The sequence below is a fragment of the Canis lupus genome, chromosome 17 (assembly GCF_011100685.1).
Source record: "Canis lupus familiaris isolate Mischka breed German Shepherd chromosome 17, alternate assembly UU_Cfam_GSD_1.0, whole genome shotgun sequence".
NCBI lineage: Eukaryota > Metazoa > Chordata > Mammalia > Carnivora > Canidae > Canis > Canis lupus.
The window spans coordinates 12540589-12558630 of record NC_049238.1 but is presented as its reverse complement, the minus strand read 5'-3'; the positions used below and the strand labels follow the sequence as shown (position 1 = coordinate 12558630).

General features: G+C 38.0%; 1 long non-coding RNA gene across 1 annotated transcript; it reads right to left on the bottom strand.

Annotated features, from left to right (window-relative positions):
- Window positions 1-4028: 4028 nt before the first annotated feature.
- On the bottom strand, window positions 4029-17854 carry LOC102151310. Its single transcript, XR_005371818.1, has 4 exons — window positions 17792-17854; window positions 17485-17645; window positions 16726-16791; window positions 4029-4317 (listed from the first exon to the last, which is right to left on the bottom strand). It is a non-coding gene; the product is annotated as an uncharacterized LOC102151310 (long non-coding RNA).
- Between the last annotated feature and the right edge of the window lie 188 nt (window positions 17855-18042).

The window sequence follows — 18042 nt, the reverse complement described above, 5'->3', positions numbered from 1 at the left end:
ACAGAATGCTGTTTGTCTTGCTCTCCATGCTTCCCCAGGGTCTAGCCCTGTGCGGTCCACAGTAGATGCTCAATGAATACTTACTTGCAAATGAAAGAATGAAATCAATTACTTACAGATTTATGAAATTTCACAATGTGCTTTCTTCCTGATGCCATTCATTTGACAAGTTCATATTTTGATTTATATAGTACTCCATCTTGTTTTTTTTACACTGTATTTGGTTATAAGAGTGGACTACTTATATTTCTCTGATGGGATCATTCTATCTCATGCTTTTGTGCATTTACCCCTTGTCTTCCATCTTTAGGCCATGTCCTCCATGTATTTCCTTGACAACCTGGGAAACTTTTTCATCTTTACAGTTCCTGTCCAGAGCCAAGCTCTATGACATTAATTAACCCTTTCTTCCCAGTATATCATCTTACCTTTTATACTACTTTGGAACTTTGTGTATTAGTATTGTGTATTAGTATAAAATACTCTATTTTAGTATATTTCACAATACTTCAGACTTCTTGTTTGCATACTTGTTCCTTCTAAACTTTAAGACTTTTGAGAGTGAAGATGGAACTTTATTCATTGATGTATCCCCCAGTAAGTACATCATGTAGGCATATGATAAGGACTCACTGATTCACTCAAAAAACATTTTCTGAGTAGCCATTATGTGCCAGGGATGGTGTAAAGTACTGAAGAAAGAACAATGAACATGAGAAAGTTTCCATGCTCAAGAAGCTTACATTTTGCTGTAAATATAATAAAATATGTGAATAAACCCAGGTTCTAATATTACATATGAGCTGAGTTGGGTAATGGTAATATATATGATGTGATATCGGCTGTAATTTTTTAGACAGTTAATAAATAATCCTTATATAAAATATTAAGAAAATGCATTTAGAAACATTTTAAAATGAAAAAATAACTTCTTTTAATGCACAGATCTATTCCAGTGCAACAGCCCAACAGTGATCATAGGGAGACTTTGTTTCTATACTGTGCTATTAAACTAAATTTGGGATTAGGAATCTGTGCTTCATATCTGTGACCTTATAGTACCTTAAATCATACATTAATGTCTATTGACATTACCTGCACATTGGCATTTGTATAAATTTGATTTCATTTAGTACATGTTAATTTTGTAGATTGAAACTTTAGTTTTTAAGGAGCTTACCACCCTGTCTGCATACTCTTCCTGTGTATAAAATGTAGAGTGTAGTGTGAGGATTCCTCCAAAGCAGAATATTTAAGACCAAAGTTTTTAGAATCAGGCTTTTTAAATCTCAGCTCTGCCACAAGCTAGCCATGTGAACTAGAGCAAGATAGTCAACCTGTTGATTGCTCAATTTTCTTTTTGGTAAAGTGGAGCTAATAACAGTATCTGCTATAATGGATTAACGTGAATATCAATGACTAACACATCAAAAGTGGTTGAATAGGGCATTGCAAGGTAAGGACTCGACATGGTTATTAACAGTGCTTTAGACGGTTCAGGAGAACCAATGTTTTCATAATGATGCTGAAGTTGGACTCAGAGCTTTTATATTCCTTAAAAATTTTATGGTAATCTGCATCATATATCATAAAATGTTTTCACACTTTGGCTTACTAATTAGCTCTAGGCCTATTCTCAAAGAAACACGAATATAAACATGTTCATTGGGGTATTACTTATAATAGTAAATAATTGGAACCATGATCAGTATTTTACAAGACAACAAGCATTAACAGTTTGTCTAATGAAGTATCATAAGATAGCTCTTAAAATAAAAGTTATGTAGGCCCCATCAAAACATGAAAAAATCATTGTATGATAGAGTAAAAAATTAAGACTTAATGTCGTAAAAATTCCATACATTTATGGAGATTAAAAACTTATAAAAATCTAGATTCATTATTAGTGATAAAGTTTATATACTTATATAAAATGTTCTTGAAGGCAAGACATATGGATGTACATAGTATCTAATACTGGTTAAATGCCCTATAAATATTAGATTGAAAAATGATTCAGTTGATGATAATTCAGCATGAAGTTAGATAGTGATGACTATTAATGGGACCTATAGCTCAGCTTTTAAAATTCCATTGTACTGAAGCAGGTTTTCAACTTGGGCTAATTCCCCCTGCCCCATCACGCCTGGGAACATTCGGCAATACTAGGAGACATTTTTGATCTTCACAACTGGCATCTATTGAAAACAGGCCAGATACAGTTCAATCCCCTTCTACACACAGGAAAGTTCCCTACAACAAACAGTGACAAAGTCCAAAATGTCCATAGACCTGCTGTTGAGAAACACTGCAAGATAGGTACACCTCTCTTTTTCAGAGTACCTCAGGGTTAAATCATCATGGGGAGGCAAAGGCAGTCCTGCTAAAGAGAAATCTAGTTCTTTGGGGAATCTTCCAGAAACTTAGGAGTTATTAGCATTTATCTGATGGCTTAGCTGTAATTAATTTACATATATTACAGTGACCTTATCATGTGGATGTTTAGTGTTTATTTTTATTATTTTTTAAAGATTTTTAATTTATTTATTCATGAGAGACACAGAGAGAGAGAGAGAGAGAGAGAGAAAGGCAGAAACAAACACAAGCAGAGGGAGAAGCAGACAAAGGGAGAAGCAGGCTCTATGCAGGGAGCCTGACGTGGGACTCAAACCTCAGTCTCCAGGATCATACCAAGGTGGCGCTAAACCGCTGAACCACCAGGGCTGCCCCTCATGCGGATGTTTAATTCAGATTTTTAATCTCCCATTGTATTAGCTTAACTCTCCATGAGCAGAACAGGCTAGGCCATATTTTCTGGTTGCAACATTGTGGGCCATAAATGTGTGTATCTCCAAGGAAACAAATGAAAAAGAAATTCATTAGGTATACAGGCATTGTATCTGCCTTCTCCTCCGTTCTCCTCACTGTGAAACACATGTGCTTGCATATGTGCATGCTCACACACACACACACACACACACACACACACACACATTTGAGTGGTCTTGGGCAGGTCACTTCACCTCTTTTTGCCTCAGTCATTTCATCTGTAAAGTGGAAATTATACTAGTATTCTTGCAAGTTGATTCTTACCTAATAAATGTGTGTGTGTGTGTGTGTGTGTGTGTACGCGATCTATATGTCTCTAGGTCACAATGTAGCCAAAGACACAGAATGTCTATATTTCTATGGCTCTCCTTTATTACACTTAATGCCTAAATAGCTCATTGTGGATAAATCTGTCAGTAACCACATGAGATTATTTACTCAGTTTTATGGATTTTCCTTTGACTTTTGTCTATGAACAGGAATCAGGTATGACTGAGCTTTAGGAGCTCAACAAAGCCCCTCAGCTGATATTGCTCGTTCAGAACCTACATCTTCAGAATACAAGAGGGTACAGATCAATAAAAAATATCTCTTACCAGGTAACAGTATTAGAAAATGCTTTATCTTTAGTTAAAATACATTTCTTAGTGATAGGATATGACTTTTGAATGGTCCAGATGTATGTTCTCTTATTTTAGACTAGATGCTAGAAACAAAATCATATATTTATATGTATATTTTATACTTTTATTACTACAAATTCACAGGACATCAAACAGTCAATAATTGCTACCATAATTCAGCTAGAAGGGTCTATGAATCAAGTTGCCCAAAATGAAGGCCATTATTCATGAGAGCTGCTACTAATTTTTAGCTATTGTGTTTTTAATAACAACATGTAGAAAGTCAAGCAACTGAGTTATTATTCCAAATATTTTGCAACTGTTAATACTGGTATGTATGGAGGGGGGTGGGGGAGCACTTAGACCATGGGTGTAGGATTCATATTACCTAAGTTCAAATCTTTGCTCATTACTTAATAGCTGGGCAAACTTGGGCAATTTACTAAATCTCACTAAACCACTATTTCTTCCTCTTTAAAAATGAGGATATTAAGAGCACATACTTTGTAGGGTTGTAGTGAGGATTAAGTAAGTTTATGATACAAGATGATTACCACAGTGCTGAAAAGCTGTTACCAATTATTTTTATTGTGTTGCTCCAGCTGAGGATATCTTGCTTGAGAATAAAAAGCTTCCAAATCAGTCAATTGAAAAACTCTTTGGAAAATTGAGTAGTTTTGTCATGAATAAGGTAAATCGATGTTGATATGTCCTTCTCCGACGCTTCCATCACCTTGAACTTGTATCTAGTCTATAGCCTCCTTTCCTGTATGACTTTGGTTCTCTGCAGGTTTCTTTTATGTCCTCTGTTAGACATTCTTCAATGGGAAGCATCTTTAGACTCTTACATTTCCTTGTGGAAAAACTTGAACATAATAAAATTATAATAAATATTTACAACCCCAGTTTTCAATATTATTGTTAACAATTTAATGTTTAGGCATTTTTAGGTCAGCTATTATTGTATTTGAACTGTCTTAAAATGTTACAACACAGGCCATGAAAATGATCAAAGCAAACCACATGCCATTTTTCTGCCTCTCTTGTTATTATGGTTTGGTTTAACTATCTTCAGTATAATAGGCACTACATAGAAAAAAGCAGTTTTATGTCTTCTACTTTTTGTGTTTTTGTCAAATACAGCATATTGGTTAGGTTTGCTTAGCTAAGGTATGTCCAGAGAAGATTAGCCAGTTATACATCAGAGCACTTGGTCTCACACAGAGTGAGAATTTATGACCCTCCAAATCTCTGTTACCTGAGGGAACAGGGAACTGGGCTAAGACACTGCTCCACCACAGATTGGTTATGTGACCTTGAGTGTCTTACTTAAATTTTCAGAACCTTGGATTTCTCATGTATGAAAAAAGTATAGGATGAGCAGACTCCTCAATTATATCCTTATTCTAATATTTTCATTATTAATTGTATGTGATGAATTCTTTAAAACAATCCTTTTATTTTGCCTGCATCAAATTGTGACATTTTAAAGAAAATATAGTTAATAGATATATTACTAGGTCGTGTTGGTGGTGTTTTAGTTTTATAACCAAGAGATCTGAGTTTAAACTGTCATTTTCAGAATACTTCAGTACATGTACAGTCTTTAAACATGGTATGATTTGTATGGAAGTTTTGAGAGACTCAACAGAAAAAAAGATGATTTATTGGTCTAATTTTTCTAGGAACTCAAGCCTGGGCATACAGCATATTGCGATTTCTGATAGTTGGTTTTCCCATCAAGATTTAAAGATGGACTTTTGAAGCGAGAACTTTTAAGTCGTCTAAAAGTGTTTGGAATACACATCCTTATAACAGTCAACTCTTCTGCATTTTCTTTCCCCAGTCAACCAAAATAGGGCATGTCCTGGCTATGCTTCCACAAAGTTTCATCAGAGATCCAGGCTTTAATGCTTATCTCCTCCCACCCAAAAATAAAACAAAACAAAAATACAATAAAACATACAAGTCCATAAAGGGCAATTTTCTGAAGATTATTTGCAGCTAAAACAGGAAGATGTTAGAAACCTCAAATCAGAGCTTACTTAAATACTTTTCTCAAAAAAAAAAAAAACTTTTCTCAAAAGTGAAGACCTTATTTATTTATTTATTTATTTATTAAGATTTTAGTTATTTATTCATGAGAGACACAGACAGAGGCAGAGACACAGGCAGAGGGAGAAGCAGGCTCCATACAGGGAGCCCCATGTGGGACTCAATCCCAGGACTCCAGGATCATGCCTTGGGCCGAAGGCAGGCGCTAAACCGCTGAGCCAATCAGGGATCCCCTGAAGACCTCTTTTAATAAACAGAATCCTCTTTTGTATGGAATGGTGGAAAATGAAGGGAGGAGAGATCAATAGGGAGGAGTTGAGCATTTTAGGCCTCTGTAACTTTCGCCTGTAATCTAATGGATAAAACTGACTCCAGTATAGCAGAGAGACTTGAAGACCTGACGTGATTCATGCCCAAGTTGTATCAATTGTCTTAGGCCTTAATACCCACGTATGGGCAGGAACTGATCACCCCTTTAAATGGATGAAAAAAAAAGAAAGACCCATCTCCTTCCATTCCTTTCCCTTTCCTAGTTCCATCCTTTGCAAAGAGAAGAAAAGCAAGACCCAGAGTCCAGAGGCTTTATCTTAGAAAGTTTTGCAACATCCTTCTTGTTTTGTCTCTGCAAAGAATGGCTTAGGAAAGCTGTTAAACCAAGCGTTGATTTAAACAGAATATACAGGGAACTTCTCTGAACAGAATCTAGATGATGTTAACAAGAATTTCTTCACACATGTTCCTCGTGAAGTTACCAGGAGCTGGCTGCCAACCACATACACCTAAGTGTAGATGGCTTTGATGAAAAGTTGAGTCAGGAATACTTTATTTCTTATTGATGAAATATTTCTATGTTCCAGGCCAAAAAGTTAAGGAGGCATGCAGCATGTGGTTTCCACGTACAAAAAGAGGCATATGGGGGATCCCTGGGTGGCTCAGCCATTTAACGCCTGCCTTTGGCCCAAGGAGTGATCCTGGAGTCCCGGGATCAAGTCCCACGTCAGGCTCCCTGCACGGAGACTGCTTCTCCCTCTGCCTGTGTCTCTGCTTCTCTCTCTTTCTCTCTCTCTGTGTCTCTCATGAATAAATAATAAATAACTCTTTTTAAAAAAAAAAGAGGCATATGTCTTGCCTCTACTGCACCCATTCATAAAGTGGCAATGGGCCATGAGTGGTGGTATGACAAACCATTGACTCCACCTTCTAAGCCCTAATCAATTCTGTAAAAGATAAATGTCATCTCTCTCACCTGCCACAGTAAAGCACCACATGGTGATGTGCTTAAACAACAGAAATTATTTTCTTATAGTTTTGGAGACTAGATTTCAAGATCAAGGTATTGGCAGGCTCATTTCTAGAGAGAACTCTCTTCTTGGCATATAGATGGTTGCCTTTTGCCATGTTTTCACACTGCCTTTCCTCTGCATGTGCACGTTCCTGGTGTCTTTTCTTCTTAGAAGGACTCTAGTAGTCCTGGATCAGGGCCCCACCTTAATCTTATTTGCCTTCTTAAAGGCTCTGCTTCTAAAGATTCACATTGAAAATGAAAGCTTCAGCATGTAATTTTGGCAAGACACAATTCAGTCCATAACATGTGGTTATATATAAAAGAAAACATATGCGAAGTACCTGAAGCAGTGCCTGACACATCACAGACTGACCTTCAGTGATTATTAACTTTTATTTTATTGACTTCAATGATTATTCAAGGACTTGGCAACCAATAAATCAATCAAAATAAATGAGCAATGAGCAATGAGCAATTAGAACACACAGGGCTGAGGGTCAGCCTTGGGGAATGGTGACCTCATGACTATAGCTATAGCAATAATGATCCCCTATTTTATAGGGGAAGAAACTTGTCACTTAATAAGTCCCAGGGCTTATGAAGTCAGAGTCAACTTCTGAGACAGGTTGGTTATCTCCAGAGCTCTGAGTCTGTTAATTCCACATCAGGTTTGGAACAGCTATATTTGGTTACCTTTACATCACACAGCCACCTATCCCAGGGCCAGCCCCTGCCATTTGCCTTTATTGAAGTTTGACTACCCCTGAAAGAAACCATACAAACTGATAATTTACCACACAGATTCAGCTTTGGATAGAAAACCCTTGCCATATTTGTGGAAACTATTCCAACCATGGAGATATGTTGGCTGATGAAGAAATGTTATTACCCTTTGAAAATTGAAGATTGAGGTTAGTACATATGGGAGCTAGGGATGTCTAATTTGTCCTTAAATTTGATTTATGGAAACCTCTAGCTTCAAAGCTCCCAACATAAAACCACTTAACCATAAAAAAAGCAAAGCTAACATTCACATTCTCAGTTCATATACAAGCAAGAAAAGGTTGTTTCAGCCTTAGGCTTGAAGGGTGAGTACATGGCCCAGAAGTATACATATTCCCCTGGCTCCCTGAAATGTTCACAAGACATCCCAGGGGAGGACCCAGGTTCCTAAAGCCCAAGCAGAGTTTGCCTTGCCAGACAATGCTGGGGAGTTAACTCCAGCCTCCTTGTCTTCTACCCTTCTTTCCCATCTTTAGATCTTTGGCTCTCTTTATACTCCTGCACTTACTCTACTTTTCATTGTGGATTTACCATCAAACACTTATTTTGGGGGACATAGAGATTATTGAACCAAAGAACCTAAAAGGTGGAAGGGTATAACTGGTGATAGTATGTTCAACATAATAAAAGAAATAGAAACTCAGTGAGGTACATTCTATTCCCTGAGGATACTCAACATTTCAGCACATGGCAGGGATGTCATTAAAAAACAAATCTCTTGAGTCTCAGGCCTAGACTTTATATTATGACTATGGTATGGTGAGAACTATTCCTTAATGTGGTCTGTATATGAGGCCTATTATGATTTGCATGAAGTGAAAAGCTGAAAAAAAGGTGTTCATGAGCATGAAATGGAAAAATGTACTGGATCTTCTTACATGCTTAAGTACCTTCCCAAACTGTTGTAAGCAGAATTCTCAGATGGCCCCCAAGATTCCTGCCCTGTATGACCTTTCCCTTTGACTGTGAGCAGGATGTATGATAGTTTACCACTTCCATAAGTACCTTACACCATGGCGAAGTTTAAGGGATCTTGAAGATGTAATTAAGGTCCCTAATCAATTGGCCATGAGTCATTAAAAAGGGAGATTGTCTCAACCTTATCAGATGAATCATTAAAAGAAGTTAGAGGGATCTAAAGGAAGATTATCCTACTGTCGTTCAAGAACTAGCCAGATAGACGAGATAGTGCACTGGTATACCATAAAGGGTTTATATGGAGGAAGGAGTAGTCCTGAACAATGATGCTAAAAATAAGGCAATGGACCCTCGGGTATGGTGGCCATCATCAGTGTAGTATTGCCACCAGGTGGGCAAACTTTGGTCATGTAAATTGGTGATTGATTAAAAGTCCTAAGACAAAGAAGAAGCAGGTGATAGGCAGGGCTAGAGCAGGAATGCAGATGGCCTTGATCAACAAATTCCCTTGAGACTCATCTGGCCCGTAAGGAAGCTGAACTAGTGATAACTGTATATCATCAGAAAGAATCTTCTGGACATACATGGGCTACGTCCTCTGAATGGACCAGATTTTCACTTACAGCTAAGACTCTCAGAAAGATTGGGACATATAGAGATCCACTGAGATAATTCATTGCTCAAAAATCCATTCCTTTTTCCACATCATCCCTAAATATAGATCTTGCACAGGGCCCTGGATCCTGAGACATACAGAATTTAGATCAGTGGAGAGGGGAAGAAAAACCATTTTGTTTGAAGAGGACAGAAGAAGGTACATAATGAAGGAAGGAAGGTTTTAGCTCCTTCCTTCTTTTCTTTCTTTCTTTTCTTTCTTTCTTTCTTTCTTTCTTTCTTTCTTTCTTTCTTTCTTTCTTTCTTTCTTTCTTTCTTTCTTTCTTTCTTTCTTCTTTCTTTCTTCTTTCTTTCTTTCTTTCTTTCTTTCTTTCTTTCTTTCTTTCTTTCTTTCTTTCTTTTTTATCAGAAGAACAAATTTGTGACCCCAGGAGAGAGCTTAGCATTGGGACAATCCTTCATCTTTTTGGAGGCCACAGAGTTAGTAGTGAATCTTGGCTCCCTGGATTCCAGACCAGTGGTTTTGATATACCATAGCGGATCATGTTAGCTTGGTCAAGTTCCTCTGGTCAACAAAATCCTAACAGGAATATTTGATGACAGACAATAATCAACCATAATGATATCCTTGTAAATCTCAATTGCCCCTAATAATAGCTAACAGTCATTCCTTACCACATGCTTCTTACTTTTCTAAACACTTCATGTGTTCTAATTTAAGTACTCTTATTATCTTCATTGTTTAAATGAGAAAATTGATCAAAAGTTAAATCAACTGCCTAAAGCTATTTTGGTATTAAGTAGTAGAGCTGGGATTTGAACCCACGCTACTTGGCTACTTGCCCACACAGTCTGCCTGCCTGACTGCTAAACTCTTCTGCTCTTCATTGCTGGTATCATTTTTCTGTTCTGGCTTCTCTTTATCCACTGATCATTTTCTTTGGTAACCCTCAGTAAAAACAAAAGCCTTTTGTTTTTGGATCCTGTGTGTGTGGATTTCCTTCAGGCCTTTACCTACTGCCAAACATGGAGTCAATATCTTAGAAATGTTTGATTGATGAATTATTGAAGTTAAACTCTCACAGTCTTGTTTAAAATTCTCTACACATCATCACTAAAGGCAAACATGAGAGCATTCTTACCAATTTCCTTTTCTATATTCACAAGGAAATTGCCCAGACATTACATTAAGAGCTAATAGCAGCAGCTCTCATCCTACCTCCTGGCAAAGAGGTCAGAGTAGCACCCCTCAATAGACAGCCCACTGCAACACCATCCTGACCCGAGCTGACACCAGTGAGAGGGCCTTAGAGAGTGAGGTACTTTGGGCTTCTTTTGTTGGCAGCGTTTCGCCTTTTAGTCCACCTCATCCCTCTACTCACTGGGATATTGCATTGCTGAGACCTAAGATTAGTTGCTTGTGGAAGAATGAGTAGGCGTTTGCAGCAGGCTCTGTTAAAATCATTACCTATTCTCCTCCCAGCATTGCCTGGACCAAATGCCTGGATTCGTGACTGTGTTCAAAAAGCAGTGCTCAAATCCATAATCCCAGCCTTTAAAATAGATCTTTCTAGATGAAGAGGAAAAAGTGGAAGCCATTTTCTTTGCAGTTATTTTGGGAAAGTGACCTGAGAACATTAAAGGGCACTCAGTAGCTATTTGTTGAATGAATGTGTGAATTGAAAAATGCCTGCAGAATTTTACATTAAGATCTCATTCCCAAAGGAGTTGCTTTCTGTCAAAGACAGTTCCCTCCTACTTAATACACTGCCACCTTCCTTTTGTAAAAGCCACCAATTCTAGCATATGTTTCTTCATCTAGCCTTTCCATTCATTCATGAATCACATATTAAAGGCCTTCTCTGGATCAAGATCTATGAGAACTTGGAATGCAGAGTTGACAAAATCCGTGAGCACAAGATTATTTGTTGGCTTCTATTCCTGGACATCAAGTCTCTGTGTGAAATTGTTGATTTACATTCTTAATGACATTCTCAAGTAACAGGTCCTTATTTGAAAGTTCCTCTCCCGACGGCAGAAGTGACCACCAAAAGTACTTTCTCTCCTTTTATGAGCCTGATACCTTGGCCACAGTTCATTAGACTAAAAAGGAGTGGCTCTCTTATAGATTGGAGAACTCACCAAATCTAAACAGAGTGTTAGTCAGCAAACAGAGAGTGTTAGCAAAAACAAAAGTCAGCACGTAAATTATATAAATCACTCACTCTACCTGCCCCCTCCCTAAAAAATGAGAGTAGGTCTCCTTTATTAGTCAGGAAAAGTTATGTTATTCTGCAGTAACAAATAGCTCTCATATTTTGGTGGCTTAGCCTAAAGATGTTTTATTTCTTACACACATTTTTTTTATCTAGTGCTAATGGGGGCTCTGCTCTACATGGTTAATCAGAGACCCAGGGTGATAGTTGTCTCCACCACTCTATAGCTACGTGCATCTAGCAGAATACACAGACTTCTCAGTCAGAGCCAGAGGCAAGGGACACCGGAGAATTATGTGTGGGATTGTCATGGCCTCAACAGGCAAATGATGCGGGTCACTTCTGCTCACATTTTGTTTTTCAAGTCTTGCCAAACAAACCCATTTAATTGCAGAGGGCTGGGAAATGTAGGGAAGCAATATTTGGTAAGCATGACTCTCTCTGCCACATGCAACAAGTACTATATTTTTATGTGTATATGACTTAGATGTCCATCCTACTTTATGATGCATGTTATTAGAAAACCATTCAAGGTTCAAAAAGGATAAATAATGAGATTTAAAAAATGTAAATAGAGGCTCTAATATAGTTTTTCCCTGTGTTCTGTCTAAACTTGCAGATCACTGAAGAGCATGATGCTGGAGTTACTAATATATCATAATATTCTGGTTCCCTTTACGGTATGGCTATATCACTGCTGAAAGAATGTCTCTTTTTCCCTCTCCTTACAAAGGATCTCCATTTATCAAGATAATCTGAGTTTACCTTTGTTTTAAGCAACCTGAAAGAGCTTGGCTCTCTGAGACCCATTAGAACACACCAACCTGGAAATACCATCTAGCTGCTTTTTGACTCAAGAGAAACAGCAATATTTGGGCTGCTTATACTTTCTTGGATATTCCTTAAAATCCATATGAATCCTTTCTGTATATCTACCTTGGTGCCTCTCTCGTGCAGTGCCTTATTCCTGACATTCTTTTAAAGATAATCCAATGATGATCATTCATCCTCAAGGCAAGGTTGATTCGCAGCACAGTAGTTCATTATACCTAGTGCCCCCCTACATATGGAATCATAAATCCTTCAGAGAAAAAAAGGACCTTGAATTTAATTCTGCACCACATCTTTATTATTCAAATTAGGAATTTAGCAAGTTGAGGCTCAGATACGTTGAATGACTGGCCTAAGATCAAACAGCTACTTAGCAGCAAAACCCATTATAAAATAGAGTTGCTTTGATTCTTAGAACTTGTCAGGGGCAATAGGGATGGGAGCATATAAAAAAGAAATACAAAACATAAAAACACAATCACAATTTCACTTAATCTTTGTTAAGGCCTTTCTTGTGTCTTTTATGAAAATTGAAATCAAAGATAAAATGCTAATTAGAACTCAGTATAAAAATAGGGATAAGAGAATGTTTGATGAAAGATTGGAAAAGAAAACACTATTTGAAGCAACCCTTCCATCTGTTCCAGAGAAGTCCAACATAGCAATCCCACCATCTTCGTGCAGCATAACCTAGAATTAATTCAGGCAGTAAGCTTGGCATTTATAGAGCAGTCTGCTGGGAAAGAGCAATTTCATTTCCAAGGACTTCACCAAAGTGAGGACCTGACTTTATACACCATTAGATTTTTCTGGACGGTTCTTGAGAAATTTCTTAGCGTTTAATAATCTGATTTGTGTAATTCTCATTAAGTATTAAATTATAGCTATATTTCATGGCCTTATCAACTTTCTTTGAATGGCCAAATAAGTTGAAATTATATAGTGAATTATATAGTGAATGATGCCGTTCATTAATTCATCCATTCAACAGATATTTCCTGGACACTTACTCTGGGTAGACACTATACTAGGTGCTGAGGATAAAACGGTGAACAAATACGCTTCTGTCCTTACTAAGTTTACAACGTTAATGTTAGCATTATAATATTAGTGCCTTGGGAATGAATCCAAGTTTTGGCTTCTCTAGGTTTCTAGAGACCATGGGAGACCTGTGTCTTGTATTCCAGCTGAACTTCAAGGACAAAATACTAGTCCAGTGTCCTGGGGTAGAGCTTATATCAACTGACTTTGAAGAGATAACAACTGAGTGTGAATCTCAGCTCTGCTATTCACAAGTTTTATTACTTTAGTCTTGTTACTCTCATTACTTATGAACTTCTCCATCAGTTAGCTACAGCTACACAAAAAACCAGCCCACAACTGAATGTCTTAGCATCACAGTCACTTATTACTGATTAGTTCTTTGGACCTCACAGCACAGCTAAGGAAGGCTCAGCTAATCAGAGAACCCCTACCAGCCTGAGCATGTCCTTCTCATGGATATGGCGAAGATCCAAGAGCTCCTAAGATTGAGTTAGATGAGGTATGTGCATACTACATGTTACCACAAAAGGCAGTATCATTATCACTTCATGTTTCTTCTTCGACATTTGGAAAGCTCTCTTGCACATAGCCTTGATCTTCTGACTTGAGCTGCCTCTTACATTTTTGCTGCACTGGTAAAACTCCCACTTCCTCAGATTAAACCAACTCCTGCCTTTTAAGAACGCTTTATACTTGGCTTGTGATTATTGGCTATTCCCTGAACCACTTCTGGAAGAACCTCTAACTCTACAATGTCCTTCTTTTGGCTTTGCCTCCCAGCTAGAGCAAAGCTACAAGGACCAGTTCCCCACTGCCAACCAAGCTGACCAGTGAAGTTCATGAGTGGTGTATGCTAAAGTCAGGTAATAACCCTCCTGTTGAGAATGCATGGTATAGATTTTTATAATTTATCCTCGTAACAGTATATAAGGTCATTTTACTATCCTTCTCCAATAGATGAAGAAATTGTTGACAGAAACTAACTTTATAAAGTTTGAATATAAATTAGAGTGAAGTAATAGTTGCTGGGTTTTATGGAAACTTAAAAAAAAATAGTGTCCTTCTTTTCACCACCCAAGTTCTGTATCAATTGAGAGATAGACAAAGAAAGCAGACAAATGGAGGTCAAAATGTCAGCTTTAAAACTGATAGTAGTGGGAAAGTGGCTCACAAATTTAGCAGTGATAGTCTGCTACCACTGAACCCTAAAATGAGACAAAATTACCTGTCTAGTAAAGTTGGCTCTATGAAATAGCAGTGCTCCTTCTCAAGGGGAATATCCTATAGCCTATGGTGAGAGGGGACCAGACACAGGCATATCCCAAAAATAATGATATGAGTTTAGCTTTTGGATCTGTTCCTGCTTTCAGATTTGCCAGACAGTTAATTCCTCTTCCTTGCAGGGATGCAAGGAGGGTGTTTTACTAACTGAAGTCTCTCCAGGAATACCTGAAGCAAGAAAAAGGAGATACCCATTGTCCCTATTCCAACAGTAAATACAGATCACAGTACTTGAGAATTCACTTCTCCTCCCCATTGACTCCTGAGAGTTTGACAATTACTCTGAGATAGAAGATTTAAATGTCCCCACATCTGTGTATTGTCACATTAATCATTTTACTAATAAGGGGGACTTATCCTGTGGGCTTTTATTACCTGACAGGGAATTAGTTTTTCATTTTATAAATACAATTTGGATAGCTTAAGCTTTCAAAAACAAGGACAATATCACTCTTCACCTCTAAATTTCTGTGATTGTCAGGCATGGATACCATAAAATAATACATAACAGTTAAAAGGATGCTCATTAGAGTGTCTGGGTGGTGCAGTTGGTTAAGCATCTGACTCTTGGTTTTAACTTAGGTCACAATCTCACTGGCTGTGAGATTGAGCCCCACTTTGGGCTCCACACTCAGTGTGGAATCTGCTTGAGAGTCTCTCTCTCCCTCACCCTCTGACCCTCCCCCCACATGTGCCCACATGTGAGCCCACTCTCTTTCTCTCTCTCAAGTGAATAAATAAATTTTTTAAAAACTTCTTTAAAAAGATAATCATTTATACCTTTCCTGCTGTACACTCAGGAAAGGATATCCTTCTAATGCCTACATAAATGTAGGTCAAAATTTACTTTGTCTTGCACATGAGCACCAAGATTCTTCTTGCCCATAGAACCTCCCGAAATCACAAAGATAATGAAATGTCTCTCTTTTTTTAAAAATTTTATTTATTCTTGAGAGACACAGAGGGAGGCAGAGATAGATACAGGGAGAAGCAGGGTCCCTGTGGGGAGCCCAGTGTGGGACTCAATCCCAGGACCCCAGTATCACGACCTGCGCCAAAGGCAGACACTCAACCACTGAGCAACCCAGGTACCCCCAATAAAATGTCTCTTGGACAAATGTCCGACTTACATCTTTGTCTTTCGTTAAGTAATCACATGATCCTCAAATAGCCATGACTTCTAGGGAAGAAAGTACTGGACATGTTAGAGATTGAGGTTTATAGAGCTGACATGACTTGCCTGAAGTCACACTCTAGGTAAATTATGGACCTGGGATTCAAATCTACCACAATGTGATCCCAAATAAACTTTGCCAAAAGTGTATTTCAATACCCATTGTGGCGTCATCAAATTATCCATTTGTTAATGTTCTAAAGCAATTAGTAAGTTGCAAATGAAGATATACCTTTGGAGAACAAAGACCCACAAAGTGTATAAGACACACATGTAGCTCTTATTAGACTGGTCCCCCTCCTAAGGGAAGTGGATGGAAAGGACTTATTTTAGCAGAATCAGACAAACATCCTTTGAGCAACAGCCATCTTTCCCTAAAAGCCCCAACATGAGGGTTCAAAGCAGGGGCTGCAGGTTTCTTCACAGTGGATGCTTTGTGTCACCAGTTTCTTGGTTGTATTCACTGAAATTGCTGAAGTCAAAAGTAAACATGGACATCGATCTGCCTCCTGGAGATAGCTTCCCGTCACAGACCCAGACTATGCCAAGAGTGACTAGCCCCCACCTTGCTGGGCAGAAGTGATTGTGTACACACTTTGCAAATCACCCAGTGTCAGGTAGGTGTGAGCACTGTTATCAGATCCTGCAGTGACAGGACCATAGGGAAAACACTAAGCAGATTTTTCGGTGTCTTCTTGGCCCTTCCTAGAAACAGCCCATGTGAGCTTTTCTTATCTTCATGATATGTTTGGGTGGCATTTATCACCTTAAGATGTGAAGCAATCTGTTCAAACATCCTATAGACAGGAATATCACAGTCCTCAGTGACATGTTGCTGTGCAGAGGTATAAGTCCTATGGTGACAATAGTGTTATTTATACACAGACCCTTTCAAGATCTGCTAATTGACTTATGGTCATTCATAAAAATTCATGATATGATGTTAATGGTCTTTCATGCCTCTAACTAGTCAGTCAGTGAATTGATTGAGAAAATATACTTACCATACTCCAGATATGGCCTGTTATCTGCCTACTTGTTGCCCACTTGTCTTACCCTTCTTTTCCTTACCTTTCTGTTCCTTGAAGATCTCAGTAAGGACAAACTTTCTTGCCAAGTTACTGCGCTTCTGTTTTCCTAGCAAGAAAACATTGGGAAAGGCCTTTGAAGAATCAAAAGAAACATCTTAAAAAAAAAAAAGAAAGAAAGAAAAAGAAAGAAAGAAAGAAAGAAAGAAAGAAGAAAGAAAGAAAGAAAGAAAGAAAGAAAGAAAGAAAAAAGAAAGAAAGAAAGAAAGAAAGAAAGAAAGAAAGAAAGAAAGAAAGAAAGAAAGAAAGAAAGAAAAAGAAAGAAAGATATCCGTGGAGATTTGAAGGCAAGGTTACACATAGGGATAAAGGAAAGTGAATAAAGACATAGTTATTTATTTTTTTTTAAAGACATAGTTATTAAAAAAAAAAAAAGGCATATATACATTTGTCCCCAAGGCTGGTACACTGTAGAACTTGTCACCAGGTTGTGGAATGGAGGAAGCAAGAAGGGGAGGAAGAACGGAATAAAAGATTAGAAATTAGGAGTTTGGTCCTCTGTTATAAAGAGGATGCTGTGATGCATCAGGAAGAAAGATTTTGTTGGAACAGAGTGTCTTGTTTTTTTCTGCAATGAAAGATAAGATTATTTTGATTCTGGAAATGCAAAACAAGGTTTCGTTACGAAAGCAATCTTGACAGTCAACTCAGCCTGCAGAAGTTGAACAACAAGCAGTGGCTTATAAATTGAGTTTATCTTTCTCATTTCATTCTCTCTTTTTAGAAAAGAAACAATGATTACCTATTTGTTTGTTTACTTGTTTTCCTGGAGTAGAGGCATTCCAATAGAACATTACCATGGCCCTGATATCTCATTGTTTGATGGTAATTCAGTATTGCTTGAGTGACTTCTTGCCAGAATTCATGCTTTCCTGAGTCTCTTCTGGAAGTTCGAGGAAACTCCTGGGTTTGAGAGAAGGAAGGGAGAGTAAGTCATTATAACAAGTCATTTTAAACTTAATCATTTTCACTTTGGCGACTATAGGGTGAGGCTCAAGAACACAGGATTTGGAGCATGTAGACTCAGGCCTGAAACTCCTGGCACTTACATTGACTGACCTAGGCTAAGGAACAGCTCTTTGAGCCTTGGTTCCCTTGCCTGTAGCATGGGGTAACCAACTACATTGTTTGCTTCCATGAGGTTGCTATGTGATCAGTTGAGGTCATGCGTATACTTATATTCTGTAAGCCTCAAAGGAAACATAATAAAAAAAATACAAAGTTTTCAGAGATGGAGAGGGGGTGTGCATAGATGGACTGGTATAAGGAATTTAGCTGCTTAGAGAAATCAGTGTTTTAG